Below are 21,882 nucleotides of genomic sequence, written 5' to 3'. Positions count from 1 at the left end.
ACAGCTGGGGCCACACTCCAATCAGGCCACAGCTGGCCCTATAAAAAGGGCTGTGAGGCAGGTGCTGAGAGACTCTCTCTCTCTCGCTTCTGAGAGAGAAGGACCTGGCTGCCTGGGAGCTGAGCCGGGTACCTGAGGCGGAGCAGTGCTGGGGAAGAGCAGAGGGAGCTGGGGAGCTCCAGCCTAGTTAAACCCCAGGATTCAGGCCTTGAAAAGGGCCTATGAAAAGGTACTGGGGCTGCAGAGGGACAACCCAGAAATAGGCAAGGGCAGCAGGTCCTAACCCCCCTTGCCAATGATGAGTGGTTTACAGATTGCAATCTGCCTCAGTGAGCGGGGGCTGGATGGTGACTGGCAGCAGCCACTGAGGCAAGGTGGGGCTAGAGGGTTGGGGGTTCCCCTGGATGGATAGACCAAGATTGTGGGTTACTGCTGGGGAAGAACCCTGATGTAGAGGGGCACCGGGGTCCAGGAGGGACATGGGGGCCAGCGGAAAGCAAGACACCGGCCTGCAGAGGGCGCTCCAGGCTGGAAGAACTAATTCCCAGGACAACCAGCAGGAGGTGCCGCGCCGGTGACACTGGTCTCTGGTGGCATGAAAGTGCAATATTCCCAGGAATAAAAGGTTTGCCTGGAATGAGGTCACAAGACCACTTGAAATGCATGCCGTTGAGGCAGAGCTAGTAGTAAAGCAACCTCAAAAGTAGATGGTACTGCTTGGGAGGGTCCATGCTCTCAGCACTCACGGAGCAGACGGATTCCAAAAATTCTTGACGCATTTTCTGCTAGCTCCTGTAGAGCCTGAACCATGTGTGAAAGCTGCTCTTCTTTGGCAGAACCCCTGTGGGAGAGTAGCAATGCAAACACCTGCCCTCTGAAGCACAGCAGAGTGCAATCTGCATTCCCCGGCACCAGTGGGGATGAATCAAGCCCAACAACTGTTTTTTATTCAAAATAAAGGGGTATAAACATAGGCTACAGAATGTATTTTGGGCCTGGAAAGCATTATGGATATACCTGTATTTAAAGTTAGTTAATGTCTTCGCTGCAGCTGTCGAATAAGATATTGCATTTCAAAGCAGGCCAGATTTCTGAGAAAAAGTTATCCTCTCTTGTCTTCCGCATGGGTGGTCCTCCACATCTTCAGACTGACATGCCAAGTTAACGTTAACTAGATTGTGTAATTTCTCCACCAACACCAAAATCAGCTGTCCCCTGCTATAAACATCAGATCCTCAAAAACAGTATACACAGGGTCTGTAAGCCCTATATGTTAGCAGGCTGCAATTCCAAATGCTAAACAAATAGTTTAATTTAAGAATTGCAACATCTGTATTTGTATACCAAAGAACTTTCTAAAAACGACAAAGCAGAAGGCCAGATACCAATCTCACTTATGCTACTGAGTAAATTCATTGAAATTAATGGAATTACTACAGATTTCCATCAGTAAAGGTGAGATCAGAACCTGCCTTTGATTAACAATGAACTGCAGATATTTTCTTCAAACTGATCATGAGAAAAATAAAATGATTGTGGAATTCCAAATTTGTCCCCTGTGAAGGACTAGTGGAAATTCCATCTACAGTGCTTCTTAATTTCTGTGTAAAATCATTTTATTTTTTCTTCATTCTGAAGTCTATATTTTAATAGATGGGAAATTGCATTAATCTCTCCCTACACTGGTCTTTTCAATTTACAAGAACAGTATTTACAGTTCAAAAGAATAGCAGGAAATGTCTAACAAACTTAACACTTGATCTCTAGGAAACGAGAAATATCATACTAAATCACTGAAAGCTGTTCCACAGCACCTTAACTACATTCAAAAGCATCTGAGCAAGCATGAGAAGTATTTCACTTTTCCATAGACAGTATTATGAACCAGTTAAATACAGACATTTAAAAACAAGAGATCAAGATTAGCCTGTTGTTGGTTAAATAAGCATAATGGAAAACAGCTTATGTTTAGATCTGTGGCTTTCCTCTGAAAAATTACTCTAAAAATAGCATTATGGGGCTCTATGTTTGTCATCTCTAAAAGTTTCTATTTAAAGTGAGCACATTACATTTGATAAGTAGAATGATGAAGGTGAGGAATGTTACATGTCAAGGCTGCAAATTCAACCTAGAATCTAAAAGCCAAACTGGCTTATTTCATTCTCAAACATTATCGGTAATAATGGTTCTACACGCTAAATTAGACCCTAAATGATAACTTATCCATTTTCTTCGGCTTCTGTCCTCAGTGACATGGCACAGGTGTAACTGATGGGAACTAGATAAAAGTCATTTGTTGATGAGTCAGAAGGAGAAATAAAATCTAGCATCCTCTAAATTAGCTGTGTGGGCTGTGCAGGGCTGAGAGTAAAACCAACTTCTTATTTTGTCACTAGGTAAACAGATCTGCCACTGGATGTATACAAGGGGCAGATCTGCTGAGCTGGGACATGCTATCTGGTGACAGGAGCACAGCTGCTGTATCCCCGCCTTCCACAAACGCTAACAGCTCTGAGACCTTCTTTGTAAGTGCTAGTGTGTACAGGGTGCTAGTGTATATTTACAGGGTCTCGATCCCTCCACCAATACATATCAGGGCATCCACACCTTTGCACCGTTTTCCAGCTGTCCAGCCCATTCTCACGGAGTGGGGTGGTTGAGTTGTCTCTACTCAAAGTTCCCATTCTCAGGCTCTGTCTACCCTCCCCAAGCACTTTTTTCCTGTGCTCTTTTTAAGGCATTTGTCTATTAATGGGCTAATTAGTTCATAACTAGGCCAAACTGGTGTTAGGAAGTTAATTGGGCACACCCCTTGATAAATTAGACCTTTTCAGGGGAACCTAATTGGTTATGACAGTGACTGTCTCATACTTCCCCCAATTTTCTAACAGAAGGCAGTTTGTTCCCTCTCCCTCTCTCTCCTTTTCTGGAGGTTTTATTAAAGCAATGCCACTCCTCATCCTCAAGGTGATAATCTTGGATCCTCCTACAAAGTCCATCCATTCTCCATCCACAAAAGTCACATTTTTGGGGAGGAGGTTGCCCCTATAGTTCTGTCTCGGCTTATAGGTCCTCACACTAAGGGCAGCCTGTTGAATTATTCTCCCTGCTTTCACCCTCTTTGTTTGACGTCCGAGTTTGCTCTTGTTCTTTTACCTGCTGAGTACCCTGGGTCTCTGTTCTGCCCAACCCTCCAAAGTATTCCAGTGATACCTGCTCCTGTCATTCTAGAGGCAAGGGGTCAGCTAACGGTTCAACCTCCGTGGACAAGCTTGTGTTACCCCCACCCCTTGATCCTGTGTCTGTTTTCTTTCTCTTCCCCCTTAGTACCCTTGGGGGACTTCTGTCATCCCTCTCTCTACAGCTTGTAATTGTGTGTCTAGGTCTCTCCAGCCCCTCTGTGCTGGTCTCCTTATCTTGCCCAAGGGAGCACTGTATAGCCCTTTTCTACTTCCAACCACTACTCCTATGTGTGTTTCAACCTAAACTTCCCTTTGACTGCCAGGGGCACCTCTGCCATTAGGTAGAATTTATTGTCCCCATGTACACATTAGATTTTGACAGTGCCTCTGGGAAGTATCCAGTGGGGCTTCACTAGATTAACAAACAGGCTGGAAACATCTCCACTAAGCCCCTCTGGTACCTTCCCCCTACCATTGCTAAGATGGTAGGAGATATCTTCCTTTTTCTTCTTGCCTAAGAGTCCTGGCCCAGCCACAACAATTCTGCAAACCTGCACATGATCGTGTGTGTGTGTGTGTGTGTGTGTGTGTGTCCCCTTCATGGCCACATTGGAAACATATTGTGGCCTGAGCCCCTGCCAGAATTCTTTAGGACTCCTCCCTCTTCCTCTCAATGCCCTTTCCCACCATAGAGTCCCTTGTCTTTTTTCCCAGATCTAGTCCCTTAAACTGGTGACCAACTCTGGAACCATCCACCTCTGCAAACTCCTCTGTTAGTTTAACTGTGGCCTCCAGATTAACAGGCTGGTGCTGCCTGACCTATACTTGGGTATTTTCAGGGAGACCCTGAAGAAACTATTCCAGGATCACAGAATCCATAATCTCCCCCACAGTTTGTGCATCTGACTGTAACCAACACACACCCAGTCTGTTAATTTCCTGTGTAATCCTCCAGTCCATCTTGCAGCTCTATATTTCTGACAGTATTTTAATGTAGACGGGCCCACCTGGTCCAAGACAGCTGCCTTAACCATGTCAAAGCCTGCTCATCGAGAGCCATATATTCTACCTGTACGTCCATGGTTAAATAGGGTGCCAGCTGAACGACCCACATTGTTCTGTCCCAACTGGCTCCCACTGACACTTTTTTGAAAGTAACCAAAGACATCATGGTTGTCTCCAGGTCGCAGCTTAGAGTGTTTTATCACCTGTGCCTGGTTTCTGTTTCACATCACAGGACTCTCCAAACTTTGCAGGAGTTGTTGCTGTACCTGGGCTTCCTCCCTTACAAATTCCTGCAGGCTCTTTTGCTGTTCAGCCTTCTAGGCAAGCAAGGACTACTTCTCTGCATGCTGGATGGTCTGCAGTCTTCAGCATTGCTTTTTGCTGCTTGTAGCGGGGTGGTACCCCTCTGCAGCCCTGAAGGGGTTAAAAGCAGCCCTAGAGAGGCTGCAGCTGGGAAAAGGTAGGATGATGGGGAAAGCAGCCACAGCTACGGCCAGCTTAATCAAGGCCCAGCTAGCCCTTATAAGAGAGCTGAGGGCTAGAAGCTAGCACAGACTCTAGCTCTCTTGAGAGAGAAGGATCTGGCTGCCTGGGAAGCTGAGGAGGGTACTTAGGGTAGAGCAGTGCTGGGGAAGGGCAGAGGGAGCTTGGGAGCTCCAGCCTAGAAAAACCCCAGGCTGCAGGCCTTGAGAAGGGCCTATGAAAGGTACCGGGGCTGCAGAGATACAGCCCAGAGATAGGCAAAGGGGGCAGGTCCCAACCCCCTTGCCAACGGTGAGTGGTTTACAGACTGCAGTCTGCCCCAGTGAGTGGGGGCTAGATGATGACTGGCAGTAGCCACTGAGGCAAGGTGGGTTTAGAGGGTTTTGGGTTTCCCAGGGAGGGGAGACCCAGAGTGTGGGGCACTGCCAGGGCCAGCAGCAGGCAAGACACCGGCCTGCCCCCATCACTGCTCCACCAACCATTGCAGTGTTCCCTTCATCACCTGGACTGCGAAACCACTACACCAGCTTCTCCATCAGGTTCTCCATTCACATGAATATAGGTGAGATCCCAGACAAGCCCCCAGGTCTGACAGGGGCTCAGCTACTATACCACCATCTCTTCCTTGAACACAGATCGCCCTGAGACCTTCTTCCCAGTAAATATTAGCATGTACTTCATTTACAGTGTCTCAATCCCACCACCAATACATATTGGTGCAGCCGCGCCTTTGCACTCTTCTCCAGCTTTCCGGTGTGTGTGTGTGTGTGTAGGGGGCAGGGGTTGAGGCATCTCTACTCAGAGAGCTCCCCTTATCAGGTTCTGCTAGTCCATCCATCTGTTGTACCCCCTCCCACTCCTCCCTTTCCTCCTTAAGCACTTCCTTCCTTTGCTCTTTTTAAAACCACTTGCCTGATAATGGGCTAATTAGCTCATTACCTTCCTAGCCTTGGTCTGGCCTAGGAGTCAGGCACACCCCTGGCCAATTAGACCTTCTCGAGGGAGTCTAATTGGTGCTCACAGTTAACAGAATGCTGGCTCAAGCTCCATCTATCATCACTCAGTCACATATTGTTACATAGTCAAACCAAAACTAAACTTCCCAACTCAAATTACAGTACACATATTGGAAAGCTATATAAAAACTGCATACTTAATACATCTTCATTACTGTCATTTATATTTCACAGGTAACAGTTTTGGATAGTATCCCATAAATGGCTAAGAAAAAGAATTAAATTATAACAAAAGGTGGGCAAATACTCCCTCAATCAAAAGATCAAATAAGATTACCACCTTCTCTTCTGGATGTTTTCCCGGCCCACTAGCCTTAATCTCAGCCAGACACTGGCAAAGCCAAACGACACACACATTGCTCAGTTCTAATGAAAAAGAGACCTACCAAAGAATTAAGTATCATCAACATATTGATGGCGGTACAGCTCAAATTGCCTCTTATATCCCTTCTAGCGTCACATCCACACTAAGAAGAGTTGACCTATGGTATCCCACAAGAAAGCTCTTGATGCTGATGAGCAAACCCTTACCTCTACCATCTCAGAGAAAAACAGAGTCCAAAGCATCTGCAATATCTCAGGGCCAACAGTATGACAAATCTCATCCTTCAATAGTCTTCCCTAAAAAGATTAGAGACAAGGCAAAAACTGGCAACATTGACAGTGTCAAGTGTTTATCTATAAAGAATCCAATTTTATCCTTACTAGATTTTAACAGCTACATGAGACATCTTTTCCGAGTCCAGATTGCAAGTCATAGCCAAGAGGTCCTGCAGAACTTCCAGAACCTCTGTGATCAAAACTGGCTGAGAAGAGGTTGTACTGGTTCCACAACACAGCTCTGTTACCATGCAAGCAGTCAAAATATTCCAAGTCTAATCAAGCCTATTCACAGAATACAAAAAACAAATCCTTCAGCAAAAAAATGTAAGGCTTTGTATCAGGTCTGTGTCCAGGGGTACACAATCAGAACTTTGCAGATGCTGCTGTGGTGGCAGTGAAGACTTTCTTCATTTCTATCACAGCCACAGCAAAAAATTTGAAGTTTATGCCAGGAGTGATAGAATTAAGAATGCATTTGCTGCCACGGGCACTAGCCTTCTCCCTTCACACTCCATCCACTGAGAGTCACTATCATAAACTATGGTAGCCTGAGAGAATGGCAAAGAAGGAAAGGGCCGTTACAAGTGAACATGCGTGACTGTCAGTGACATAAAATGGTTATTAGGCCCTGGTTATTGGGCCTATAAAGTCACCAAAAGAGTGGTATGCTGGTTGAATAGCATTAGCCTTCAGAATTCTGAAATCCAACTGGATAGACTAACAACAGAGGTCCCCTGTCTCACTGAGAGCCAGACCTCATACTGAATGAGACAACAGTCAGCCTATGAGAAGGATGTAATCCTCACTGCCCAAATTGTTAATCCTGGCCCCAAAATAAAATCCACACTATGGCCGCCTACAGAAATCACCTGGGGTAGTCATATGGTTTTCAAGATTGTCACTAGAGAGGACTCATCATCCATTTGGATGTTAAAATAACCCAGGACGGTGTGTCTTGATGACTAACACCAGCCAAATTAACATTCAGACAGCTCAGCCAATACCAGACATACTTGGGTAACCTATATACAACTACTACTTCTATTTTAACTCTAGTCCAGGATTCAGACACGTCAAGCTAGATACAAGTTAACCAAATTCTGGAGTGGAAGACACTACATATTTAAAGGACAAAATGTTACCAACAGAAGTACACTCCCTCTCAGAGGATCCACAGGGTCACCTTGAACAGATGACTGATCTATTAGCGGCCCTGCAGTATCACACAGCCCAAAGTTATTTTGCTTTTCTAAATGGCAATAACTCAGCATCATAAAAAAACAAGACTGGTTACTGCAATACATCACTTAGAATAAAATACATTGTAAATGTAGGTAGAGATTATTAATCTGTAGGATACATTTTATTATTGCATCTTGACAAAATTAATAAGGGATGAGACATTAGTGAGTTGTATTTTTGGTGGGATCAACAGTTCAAAGATACTTACTGTCATTTTCTTCTTTATAGGAAGCTGTTATTCTTTAAAGTTACAGTATAATTCTTACCCAAACAGCAACTTTCTTGTCTTTCTCATGAATATGTACACTATTTTAACACTGTAGTAAAACAAAGGCATCTTTAGTTATTGTTCTTTCTAGAGGCATCAGGAAATGTCTGATCACCTCTAGGGTACATAATGAAATATAGCGAATTACAAACTGGACTGTACCCCAGATACTCTTCAAATGGTTTATTATATTAGTAAATAAAATTCAAGTTTGTACTCAAAGATTATTCCTGATTAATGGTTCTTTTCTTATGTGTAACTGTTTTTATGGAAATGGTGATTTCTTAAGTAAACCAGCAAATCCTGAGCTGGTTAACTGCTTTATTTATGCGAGTAAAAAGGAAGGAAACTAAATCTTGTACCCAAACCTTCACTTTGAAAAATAAATGTATTATAGTAGTATTATGTACTGTAAAACTCTGCTAGCTTTCAATGAAATATTATATTTGCATTAGAAAGAACAAAGTAACTCAACCTTCAATAAGTGGAAATATTCTTTATGGCGCTTGTGATCTATATCTCGCTTGGTAGAGGACTAAATTTAATGGGATTTTGTATTTTTTTGGCTATGGGGGAAAATAACCTAGAGGAGCATTTATTTTATAACAATCCAAACAGTAAGCTAAAATTTGATGTGTACAGCTCATTTGTTCAGTGTAATATGACTCTGAAGCCAATAAAGTTCATGCACACTGCATTATATTCATGTTTAACCAAGATAAATACATAAATAAATAAATGCCACCTCACTCTCATACAATGCTTTTCATCAGGAGATATCAAAGTGTTTACAAAGGGAGGTCCGTATCATTAACCAACCCATTTTACAGATAGGGAATTATGGTGTTATAGATTACAGTATAATTTACTTATCAAAGGTTTTTACAGTTTAGTTTTGCCTATCTAACTTCATTTTATGTAAAAGAAAAAAATCAATCACAAATGTGCACAGTATGTGGGAACATATAAAAAAAATGTAGAGAAATGGCAAATGTGTGATCCCCTAATATATATGGTCATCATTTTCAGAAGTGACTACTATATTTGGATATGAAACTTGACACTAGAGCTGGGTGGGAAACAGGAAACTGTTTTCCCATTTGAAGAAATTTTAGATTTAAAAAAAAATCCCTTCTCATTTTGACAATTACAACTCTCTCTCCCCCTCAGTTTCCCCCCACCCCCAAAGACTGACCCTTTCCTGCAAAAGGATTCAGTATTTTTTTAAATGGAAAAACCTTTTGTCAAAAAGATCCCAACTAGCTGTACCCAAGACACTTCCTCTGGGGGAAAGAGGATTAGGGAACAAACACCACATGACGAGTGTATAGTCACATCGAGTGCCTTCCAGGAGTGCATTAAGCAGATAGTGTGGTGATGCACATGGCATAAGAACCTGAACAGAACAGACTAGACACCCCTGGTAACTTTATTTGCAGAGATGCTGAGTACCCACAGCTCTCATTGACTTCATTGGGGGCAGCCAGTGCTCAGCACCTCCTAAACTTATGTGTTGGGTGTCTAAAGTTGGACACCCAAAAAACTGAGGCACTTAGAATTCATGGCCAATTCTGAAAAGGTGTCTATATCTCTCTCCCCCCCCCCCAGTACAATACATTTGCCACCCTAAAATGTCAAAGACGACAATGATTTCACATTCTACACTTTCTTTTATCAAACAAAAGTGAGCAATAGTTACTGCATGTTTGTGAAACTAGCTCACATCTGAAAGCTGTGTTAAGGGAAATCTTTGTACACACAATCATCTCTTAAAAGCTGCCTGGCCATATTTGAGCAGGTTCCCACAGAAAGATTTAGGTCACCTCAGGAAACAAAACAGAATTAAATGTTTCCACATTAAGATTTAGACGGGTATAGAAAGTCAAACAGATGGCTTTAGGGGATATTTCCAAAATGTGTAATACACGCCTTACCTACATATCAGCCAGAATAAATGGCAAACTAATGGAATAAATTCTCTTCCCACTCTCTGCAAATGTGTATAGCTCCATAAGTTGAAACACTAGAATATTTCCTCTACACAGCGGGTCTCAATCCGGGAAGTCTACACGGGGATGAGGCTGGTTACCAGCATGCTGCAAATCTGTGCTCCACAGAGTTCTCCTGCAGCTGTACATTAGGGTGTACTGGAGATAAATGCACAGTGGATTCTTTACATAGCCTATGAGCGGCAGAAGAAACCATGCATCAGCTTACCTGCTATACCAAAACCTGAAGAGGAAACCATGAAGAAGAACCAGCTTCATAAACGGGGTTATGACCCTCATTGTGCCTCTCAAATGGTACAAGGGGGCCATACAAATACCCAGTAGAGAGCAGGAGGGTTAGCTCAGTGGTTTGAGCAGTGGCCTGTTAAGCCAAGGGTTGAGAGTTCAATCCTTGAGGGGGCCAATTAGGGATATGAGGCAAAAATCTGTTGGATGATTTAATTGGGGATTGGTCCTGCTTTGAGCAGGGGGTTGGACTAGATGATCTCTTGAGGTCCCTTTCAACCCTGATGTTCTATGATCTATTCCCTGCTGGTGAATCTGCACTTCCACTTGGCCCTGAATCTCCTCCTCTTCTTTTGTATGTTTGGGGTGGGAGGGGGCAAGCAGCATGGTGGAGCTCTGTTCTGTCACAGCAATCCCAATGACCCTAAGCCAGTGGTAAAGTTACTTGACCATCCCAACTTAAAGTTGCTGCCAACGCTAAAAGAACAAATAACCATATCCCTCACCCTTAAGGCCCACACACTTTTATAGATATTTTGATATACATCCAGAAAAGTGGCGCTTGCATGGGTGCACACCATCTCTTACATTCCATTGAAGTTGTGCAGGAAATCTCATGGAAAAATTCTGTGGCACTTCTGTGAAATTAGTTAGTCCAGTTTCAAAATTAGATAATTTATATAATGTCTATAATACTAAGTTATAATTTAGATTAGCTATTAATGTATGTAAATAGGCAATTCTCATTTCCCAATTGTGATCCCAAAGAACTGTAATCTAGAAAAGATTCAGCCATTTTAAGGGTTAACTGTTGCTAACATTAACTCCAAGCCAATTAGAAATGTTTTTAATGCCTAGAAATACCTCAGTTGTGGAGGTCTGTAAAGAAGGTATGGACTACTGATCCGCAGGAGGGGGCATTTTACTAATACACTCACATTTTCCCCATCCTGAATTCCAACGCTCACTATTTTGTCTGGTTGAAATGTTTTTAGCACTCAGCTAATAAATCTTAATCAGATAAATGGCTTACATTGAGTACATCTAAAGCTTATTGGCTGAATTCACTTGATGAATTAAACAGATAAATGAAAGGGAACAACAGAGCATTACAGATTGGGGAAAGAAAGGTAAGAATGCTAAAACATAATACTGAGCTCCAAACCTTAATGATCTTACAACTGTGGTCTCCTGCCCCAATGGACCAAATGTTGTTATATTGTTTTTAAAAACTGACCCAAAACAAATTGTGGAAGCATGTTGGTAATTCAGACATCTAAGACAAAAGACTGATAATCAAAATGCAGTGTAAGATCCATTTATGTCACTGATTCAGTGTGCTCACCCCTAGAAGGTGAGAGCACTCAGAGAACACCACAGTCCCTGGCCCATGCAGTTTTTTTTATTTTATAGTGCTCCGATAGCATGGTGACAGATAGCACTATCTTTGGTGGATTAGCATTGATCATTTTTGCAGAAGAAGTGTGATTTAATGAAGGATCTGTAGAAGTAGAAGCACAGCAGCACCTTCCTCCAAGAGGTGAAACAAAAAGATGCTGAAATGCTTTCCCCACAACTTCATTCCTTGTGTTCAAAGCTCGTTGCTGATTCACAACATCCAGTGGCCAATAATTTTAAACATAATTTATGTATTATGAGGGACCATTTGCCATCCACTGCCATATAGAATAGTTAACAGACTCACCATTCTCTTTTGCAAGTAGTTTACCACCTATGAATTAATCATGGCTTTACTTATGATTGCCACCAATTTCTTGACCCTCCATATTATGTTGAACATTACAGCAATTTCACACAGTAGCTTTTTTCCTATGGTTTGCTTTCATCCTCAAAGACAGCATACACCATGACTGCGATAAGGCAATACATTGATACCATGTGCACTGTATGATGGCTTAATATTTGAAATGAACATTGCTGATATTTTTAGATAACTGTCAAAAAAATGGTTTCATGGTTCTTTGGGAGATGACAGCAGTTTTAAAATGAATAGTCTAAGGTACATGTTATGCCCTCACCCTGCAAGTGCTGCACAAATACTTGAGTGTCCATACTCAAAGGGCTTCAAGGCAGGGATTAAAAGAACCAAATCAAATACTGCGCATTATTTTCATAAACAATGGAATTTTTGCAGTCCTTGAAAATTGAAATTGTTTAACAGCAGATATATATAGAGAGAGAGAGAGAGAGAGAGAGAGAGAGAGTCAAAGAAAACACTGCTGTATTTAGGATAACGATCACTGGCTATAAGACTTTTAAGTAAAATATCTAAGATGGGACTACGAGTTAGTTAATGAAAACAAGAACATGGCTACCAAACAGGTTCTTTCACGAGTCTGGAATATAAAATTTTTCACTGCACCAAAAGGAAAACAGTGTTCAGTTCTACTAAAAGCACACATGAAGTTTGATAGATTGCAAAGACAAGAGCGTGGGGCTGGAAGAGTGGGAAATAAATGTACAGTGACTAAATGAATGATATCCTGTTTTGACTGTTTTTATAAAAAGAGGATGCAGCCTAATGCCAAATTAATAATACTTGAAAGACTCCTATAAAAATATTTAACAATTATAAAAATTCCAAGTAACAAATTAACTGCCTGACATCAGACACCTGTTCAATTTCAGTTTGTGACAAATACATACAACTGTTAAGTGGATAACTAGATTTTGAATACTATTACTACAGTAGGCTGTAATATATATATTACATCACACACACACACACTATATGTACAGTCTGGTAAACAATATAGATGCTTTAACATGGGACAAAGATTTATTTTAATATTGTGTATTATACATTACTAATATGATTAAGGATTGCTGCTAAGAAAGACAAATGTTCCATGTATGGCTAATTTATAGCTGTGCAATCAGGATGGAATTCACCCCAGTGAATTATGTTATATTATGCTTATATGTTTCCAAGGCTGTATAAAAAGTGTGACATATTGTAATATTTGACACATAGTACATTTTCATGTAATTAAGGAGTGCATTTAATACATATCTTTTGTATATTTTAATGGGTTATAGTTTATAAAGTGCTTTCTTAATTAAACATATTGTAGAGAGGTTATGTAAATTAATACATTATCAGATCAGCGTACCTTACATCTCATGATTAAGCAGCAGCTGGTGGTGGCACAAATTCAACTTGCTATACTTGTAGAAAACTCATTGATTTCATTTGGAGATTTGTATTAGAGGAATGGAGTTACAGGGGGTCACAAAGTTATTTGGGTGGGGGGGCTCGCTTACTTCTCTGCTGTCTTCAGAGTTGAGAAGCTGGAGGTTAGGAATTATTAAAAACAAACAGGATGTTAGGAATCATTAAAAAGGGGATAGAGAATAAGACGGAGAATATCTTATTGCCCTTATATAAATTGATGGTACGCCCTCATCTCAAATATTGCATAGAGATGTGGTCTCCTCATCTCAAAAAAAATATACTGGCACTAGAAAAGGTTCAGAAAAGGGCAACTAAAATGATTAAGGGTTTGGAACGGGTCCCATATGAGGAGAGATTAAAGAGGCTAGGACTCTTCAGCTTGGAAAAGAAGAGACTAAGGGGGGATATGATAGAGGTATATAAAATCATGAGTGATGTGGAGAAAGTGGATAAGGAAAAAGTTATTTACTTATTCCCATAATCAAGAACTAGGGGTCACCAAATGAAATAGGCAGCAAGTTTAAAACAAATAAAAGAAAGTTCTTCTTCACGCAGCACACAGTCAACTTGTGGAACTCCTTACCTGAGGAGGTTGTGAAGGCTAGGACTATAACAGCATTTAAAAGAGAACTGGATAAATTCATGGTGGTGAAGTCCATTAATGGCTATTAGCCAGGATGGGTAAGGAATGGTGTCCGTTGCCTCTGTTTGTCAGAGGGTGGAGATGGATGGCAGGAGAGAGATCACTTGATCATTGCCTGTTAGGTTCACTCCCTCTGGGGCACCTGGAATTGGCCACTGTCGGTAGACAGGATACTGGGCTAGACGGACCTTTGGTCTGAACCGGTACGGCCGTTCTTATGGAGAGCAGTGGCTGTTGGATGGGCACCCAGCTCTGAATGCAGCGGTTAAGTAAAGGTGGCAATACCATACTATGTAGGGTGACCAGACAGCAAGTGTGAAAATTCAGGACAGGGGGGTGGGAAGTAATAGGAGCCTATATAAGAAAGAGACCCCAAAATCAGGACTGTCCCTATAAAATCGAGACATCTAGTCACCCTAATACTATGCCACCCTTACTTCTGTGCTGCTGCCTTCAGAGTTGGGCAACAGGAGGGTGGCAGCTGCTGACTGAGGGCCCAACTCTGCAGGGAGCAGCGCAAAAGAATGGGTGGCAATACCATACCATACCATGCCATCCTTCCTTCTGCGCTGCTGCTGATGGTGGCTCTGCCATCAGACCGGGCTCCCAGCCAGCAGCTGCCGCTCTCCAGATGCCTAGCTGGGAAGGCAGCACCGACGCCAGCAGCAGTGCAGAAGTAACGATAACAGCACTGCAATACCCCCAACAATAACCTTGCGACCCTGCCACCCACCCACCCACCCATAAACACATACACCTCCTTTTCTGGTCAGGACCCCTACAATTACTACACCAGGAAATTTCACATTTAAATAGCTGAAATCATGAAATTTGCGATTTTTAAAATCCTATGACCGTGAAATTGACCAAAATGGACCTTAAACTTCTCAAAATACTTTGTTTCATCTTGAGTGGTCTAGATTTAAATGTAATAGAATTACAAGTTTATCATCGAGATATAGTTTGGATAAAGAAAACCAAGAAGTGGACCAAAATAGCATATTAACAAGTCTATTCAAATATCTTTTTAAAGCCATACAGTCAAATTCAGTCCTCACATACAGACACTTGACTCCTGTCAACTTCTGTGGGAGACATCTGCGTTCATCGGAGAGCTGAACTAGGCCCATAATGGTTTTCTAGAAGTGATAACAGACAAGACCACAGCTATAACTTTGCCTCATCTTTGATATTCCTGGATTTTGTCTGCACCATGAAGTTCTTGCATTGTGAAAGGAGTTACACCGGGATAAAGCTTAATAAAAATAATGGTTCAGAATACAGATCAATAAATCAAACCACATCCCTAAGTCCTGCAATGCATTCCATATAGAGACAGTGATCCATCCAGAGGGAACTCATTGCAGGATAAGGACCTAGATCATAAAAAACTAACTGCAATGTAAGCTCCATAAATAATTTTCTACTGTAAGGACTCCAAAAAAAAAATAAAAGCCACAATACACCTAGAAGAACTTAGATTGTATATCAAATACACAAACTTCCCATCTTTCCTTCTCTCTCCCACCCCCACCTCTGCCCAGCCAACTTATTTTTTCCCCTTTTTCTGCATACTGACAAAGAACATGTTCAGACCAAATGGCATATTTGAAGCTCTACAGTTCAAGAAGATAGCTGATTACAACTATTCTTTTGTAACATTATCTTTTATACCAAATTACAGCTTGATCTAATTTGAAATGACTAAGATATTAAAACGGGGGAAAAATTGATTTTATAATGCAAAGTCCGAGTCAACCTTAACTATAAACAGCACTATCAGATATACTAAAGTATGGTTATTTGAATGATTCAATTTTTCTTATAGATGGCAAAGAAAGTAATTAGCTCAGAGGTGGAAAGATTAAAGTTTTATTCAAGACAAAATAACTGTCCCATTAGTCGTCAATAAGTCTCATAGATACCTGCAAAGCCAAAAATGCCATTCCCCATTACTGCAAACTCCATCTTCACCTACTTGTTTTTCATCTTCTTGTAAATATTTATGATGTCACTGTGGATTCTCCTATTATTTTACTACCAACTACATTGTAACCAATACCCCAAAAATCTATTCTATATGCAAAAATCTTAGCTGTAACTTGTCAAGCATGTATTGTGTGAACTGGGCACCTCAAGAATAACTTGCTAATAGAACATGTAGGATGCTTCTTTTTCAGGTTTTTTTCTTTGTATGATCTGCATGTTTTCTTGCCAACAGAAGAAAAAAGTAGAATATGTAATAATATAGCAAATACTGCAGAGGTGACAAGTCACATGGGAGATTAAAAAGATCCAAAGTGACAGAGCTGATCCTGAGGCACTGTTCTGCTTTCCCAGTTTTTAAGGAGAAGTAATACTAAGACTTTAAAATCCACACACACACCAGGGATGGAGAGAGGAGGGGGGAAAACCACTCAGCTCTTGGGTCACATTGTCTAGACCAACTGAGTTAAAGATTACAGAAGAACAACAGAACGTTTGTTTTAAGTGTATGCCTGAAGAACTGAAGCGGTCTCTGTATGAAGGATTTAAGAAGCTAATTGACAGCTAACTTGAGTCTAAAAATAACCTCAAGACTACTAAATTTCATAAACAGCTTTGAACAGAACAATCTAATAATTAGGGTCTTTTTGCACAAACATTCTTAGCAGAGTTCAGCAGGTTTCTAACCGACACCACCACTCCTCCGAACAATCATAATTTCCGAGCAACCAAATTAGAGTACATGATCAATTGCTTGAGATAAAGATGAAAAAGTAAATTGATTCCCACTTTGACACCACAGTCTGTCAGTTGTGCACATATATATTAGAAGTCATAATTTAGTTCTTGTATTTTGACCTTATTTGCCAGGATGATGATGATACCTCAAAAGTTAGAAGACTTTTCAAAGTTTACTGGCATGGAAAAAAAATCTCTTTTGTTCAAGAGAAATTCTCTGGCATTGCTGAGTTGTTCAGAAGGGGACAAAAGGGACAATGGGGAGAATTTACCAAAATGTACATAAAGCCTCACATTATTTCATATTTTGCCTGAAGTCTTATGACATTTGGGTCACCCAATGAGTTCTGAATAACATACATATGAAGGTGATCAGCTGCAATGTCAGTAATTAATAAAAAAAAAGTGTAAAAGCAATTAAACTAAATACCACCATACGAATGGGATTCGGCCATAAGAGATTAAACAGTGTGAGCATCTATAAAGACATCAACAGAAATGGCACATCTATGAATTCCAACTGCAAAACCTGGATTTGCAAATGCAAATGATACAACAGACCTGAGCATACCCATTTTGCATACACAGATGGACTTCTGGAGGAGGGAATACTGAGGCCCCATATCTGGCAGGACCAGGAAGTGGACAGGCCCTGTCTATACGCAGACAGACACGTCAAGTGATGCTGTGATGCCTCTTCTGAATCTGTGGGCAGTAATAGTCAATGGGCCAGAGTGGGGAGCTGGGTCCAGCCTCTCAAGACAGAAGCCATTGCTGCAGGGTGTGTGTTGGGCAGGATCAGCACCCCCTTCCTCTGCCTCCCAAAAAAACCACACCCACACACAATATTTTCACCAGCTGCCTATGCTTCTATCCCTTTGGTGAGAAAGTTACAGACGTTTACTCTGACTTACAATACCACTATACAACTTACATTTCCATCTACATCCTCTCTGAATTTGGTCTTAGCTATAGATATATATTTATCTTTTTCTAATCCTTTCCACCTAGAGAGACTGTACTTTTAAGTTGCCTCCACTGTATTTGCTTAGTCACTCCTTCAATATCTCTGAAGCTCCTTGTTCTCCCCATTCCTGCTTTTTAACGTTACTCCTTCAGACTTCATTTGTGCCTGTTCACCCTTGGCCTCAGTCATTGGGTGCTTCTCATCCCCTCCCTCCATGCAGTACTATATCTGCAACTAATCCAGACTTCACTTGTGTGTGTGAACATTCATGCCTGCAAAGTACATTTTTGCATCTCTAAATGTTGAAAGCTACCAGTTTTAATTGTCACTTCAAGTGTAAATGCCACATGCCCATTGTGACCACAGCTCTATGTACAAGGGTGGCCTTTGGATCTGGAGAAGGGTCACTGAAAGGATTCCCTAGAGCACACTCAAACATAATTGACATTATATACAACAGGAAGGGAAAAGGGGGAGAGTTTTCAAGCCACTGGCAGAATCCAGCTGCTGATGAAATGGAGCCAGGTGTCTGAGCAGGAGTCCCTGTGGTTGACCCACTAAGCCCCAGCAAAGGTGTGTATGTGTGTGTACGCAAGCGTGTGAGTGAGACAGGTCCAGCCTTCAACAGAGCCAATCTCCTGGCAACCCAAGGAGCACAGTTGGCCCTAACAGAAACAATCTGAGTGGCTGCTGGACTCTACAGCCAGATACTTAAGCTCAGTAGCATCAGCAGTCCAGTGACTGCTCAACGCATTCGAGCTTGTAGCTGCACTTGGTTCTGTCCCTGCCTCTATCCTTGCTCCCAGCTCCTTCCTGAGCTCTGACTCCCAGCTCAGGCCCCGGCTCGGTCTGACAACTATGACTCTGGCTAGGGTGACCAGTCAGAAAGTGTGGAAAATTGGGACGGGGGTGGGGGGGGGGTAATAGGAGCCTATATAAGAAAAAGGCCCAAAAATCGGGACTGTCCCTATAAAAAAATCGAGACATCTGGTCACCCTAACTCTGGCTAACCCTTCAGCTTAGGCTTTGATCTCTGATTCTCAGCTACAGCCCTTGGCTTCACACATGGAGCTGAATCCAGATGTGCAGATCCAACTGATGGCCCGGATTCTTGTTCCACCCAGTAGTTCACACTGCGCACAGCTTGGTTGCTGACTGTTTGAGCAGCCCAAAAGATTGAACAAGGGCAGTTAGTAGCTGGACTGCCCTTCAAACAGATTCCACAGAGGTAGCGGTGCCGGACACTGGGGGAATCCTCCAGACCCTACAGGCCCAGCTTACATCCTTGGAAGTGCAAACTACAGCCCTACAGGCTCAAGCTATCCCCTGATAATAGCTGTCTCTCCTGCTTCCAAAAGAGTGGCATGCTGGTCTCCTGGCCCCAGCAAACCCAGGGGGCCCTTACAGAAGCTATCTGGCTGTACCACCTGATTGACTGCAGGAGTCTGCAAGCTGATACTTAAGCTCAATAGTAGCAGCAGGCCAGTGGCTGTTCAGCGTATTCTAGCCTGCAGCTGCACCTGTTCCAGTCCCTGCCTTCACTGCCTTGCTTCTGCTCCAGCCCCTTCATGATTGGATTACAATTCCAGCTAACCCTTTGGCTTCGGTTTTTGACTCCCAGCTACAATCCTTGGCTTCACTCCTGGATCTGCCATATCTGGATTCAGCTATTACTGGTAGGCCAATCTCTTGCTCCAACCTAGGGCGACCAGGTGTCCAGTTTTCGACCGGAACACCCGGTCAAAAAGGGACCCTGGTGGTTCCAGTCAGCACCGCCAACCGGGCCCTTTAAAAAAAGTAAGCTAATGAACTGTTACATCTCCCAATGAGGCAAGTAATTATTACCCCTACTTTACACATGAGGGAATTGAGAGAGGTTAAATGACTTGTTTAAAGCTACTGAGCAAGTCAGCGGCAGACCAGGATTAGAATATAGAGTCCCTTGATCTCAGTCCCAGGCTTATGTAGACACATTAACAATATTTGTCCCCTCTAGTGGCTGGGCCACGTAAAAAAAAAAATGAGTTTGGTACTGTTTCCAGCAAAGGGACAAAGTAATAAAAAGGCCTTTAGATTGAGAGAGCATCAATTCCTGATAGTCCATCCAGATGTTTATCATACTCAATCCATTAGAGTAAGGGTACGAGGGCACAGTGGAATTTTATAATTTTTTTAGATAAGGGTGGCTGAGTAGTATCATATATGCTAAGAAGAGGTGGAATTGCAAGAAGCAGTTGCATTAGAAAGTGATGATTTGGCAAGACATGGGCAAGATTTGATGACACGCATGCTTGATGCCACCAGAACCATTTTGAACAAATCCTGTGTGGATTCCAGTCCCACATGAACCTGTGATCTCTGCCTGAGTGCCACATTTTTTTAAGAAATGACTTGATGAGAGCAGGAAGTAGATTTTTTCACAAGTTCATTTTCCTGTCCTAAAATGGGATAAAAAAAATAATCCAAAGTTTCACACAAAATGAAATTAAAAAAAAAAAGTTTTAGGTTGAAACATTTTGATAATAATTCCAATTCTGACTTCTATTATATTGAATAAAAGTAAAACAGGTCATTTTGAAACAGAAAACCAAAGTGTTTCAAAAAGGTTTTGGTGTTATATTATCAAAATGTTTTTCCTCTTCCCGCCTCCCAAGTTTTCCCCTTTCAAAGCAAACTTTTGTTAAATTAGACACCTTTGCAAAACATTTGGCTTTCAACAAACGTGCATTTTCTGGCAGAAAAATATTCCATCAGAAAATTTCCCACCACCTCTAATAAATCACACTGTAGATAGCAAGTGTTTACACACATGCATGCTTAGTTTAATTAGTTTCAAGGTGAAAACTATCACAACTCATTAATATGAAATGAACCCTTTTGAGACCCAGAACTCATAATTCATATCAGCCAAGATTCCTGAACTAAACAAAGTTTCCAAGAATCCAAATGCAGTCTGTGAGAAAGCAAGCATTACTCTACTCGGCTAAAGGGTCATTATAGTGACACTACCCTTAGGAATTATTGGATGAACTTTGCATGGTTGCACTAATCCACTGTATCCAGTTGCAGATCCCTTGTTTATTAAATAACTGCATCTATATGTGGGGATGAGGAAGAGTAAAAGAACATGTGTAATAGCAAGAAGATCACAAAAGAAGAATCTAAAACCAAAAAAACAAGTTCAATATGAATAGAAAAATGGATGTAAATATGCAATATTTCCTTGTAAATACTGTAACATTTCCAGTGAACAAATACACGAGACAATAATGGCAGCTGTTTCGTATTATGTAGCTGTTACAGGGGGTCCCCGGTATATGTTGGGGTTGGATTCCTGAAAAAGGTGACAGATACTGAGGAATTTTTTCCCATAAGAAATAATTACTCGCCCCACCTCTTCCTGCCCCCCCAACCTCTGCCCCACCCATTTGTGCCCTCTTCCGCCCCCCTTCTCCTAATGCACCCCATCCCCACTCCTTCCCCTCCCTCGCAGTGCCTCCTGAACACCGGGGGAAGCACCCCAAAAAACAAACACACACACCACAAAAAAGGTGAAGTGCCGGATATGTGGATCGGGACCGCCATGAATTGGAAAATGTTCCCCTATTGATGAGCGATGGATACACGAAACAACGGATAAGGGGGAGACATGAATTGGCTTGTGAATTTTTACAGGTATAATTTTCAGAAAGTAACAGCATTCAAATCTAGTTATGGGTCTTCGTGGGTTGAGTCTGATTTACAAAAGAAGTCAATCTAAAGTATGGTTAGGATAACTTGAAAAGATTCTCAGTGGACTTGTATTACAGTATTAGTTTGCAGTTAAAAAATAACAAATGCTTAGTACGTGGTGTCAAAAATTACTCTCTGCTGTAAAAAGCCAAGGACTAACTATACTTGTAGTTTGAACTTACTTTACTAGAATACATCTTAAGGGCTTTGCTAGACATAGTTAAAAGAGCTCTGATAAATTAGTGTGAAAATGTGTGTATGGGGTTCTGTATGTTTCCTATTAGTGGATTAACAGACAAATTTGGCCTAGTAGTGCTCCATAAACACGAAATCACTACTGAAATTATATATTAGTTTCAACTGCTAGATAAACAAATGTTCCTTTAACATGATAGCTACCAGTTTTATTAGAAAATAAAAAAGCCTCTATACAGTCATCTAACAGGAGGCATTTGCAGAAAGAAGGACCAGCAGTAGATGTGTGGGTTTTTTTCACCTACTAAGATCATACATTTTCATTTTCCAGTACAAAGAATTGATGTTCACTTCATTCCATCATTGGTGAGAAATATGCTGAATACTTAGCT

At 41.6% G+C, this 21,882-nt stretch overlaps 2 long non-coding RNA genes across 2 annotated transcripts in view; one reads left to right on the top strand and one right to left on the bottom strand.

Moving 5' to 3' along the window:
- Window positions 1–21,882, bottom strand: part of LOC135983687 (uncharacterized) — a 161,842-nt gene that overhangs the window by 118,669 nt on the left and 21,291 nt on the right. The gene's annotated exons all lie outside the window — the stretch shown is intronic.
- On the top strand, window positions 91–8,021 carry LOC135983689 (uncharacterized). The gene is made up of 3 exons (XR_010601437.1): window positions 91–229; window positions 2,397–2,525; window positions 5,861–8,021. It is a non-coding gene; the product is annotated as an uncharacterized LOC135983689 (long non-coding RNA).

This window comes from Chrysemys picta, chromosome 5 (genome assembly GCF_011386835.1).
Source record: "Chrysemys picta bellii isolate R12L10 chromosome 5, ASM1138683v2, whole genome shotgun sequence".
Taxonomy (NCBI): Eukaryota; Metazoa; Chordata; order Testudines; family Emydidae; genus Chrysemys; species Chrysemys picta.
This window is presented reverse-complemented; position numbering and strand designations above follow the sequence as displayed.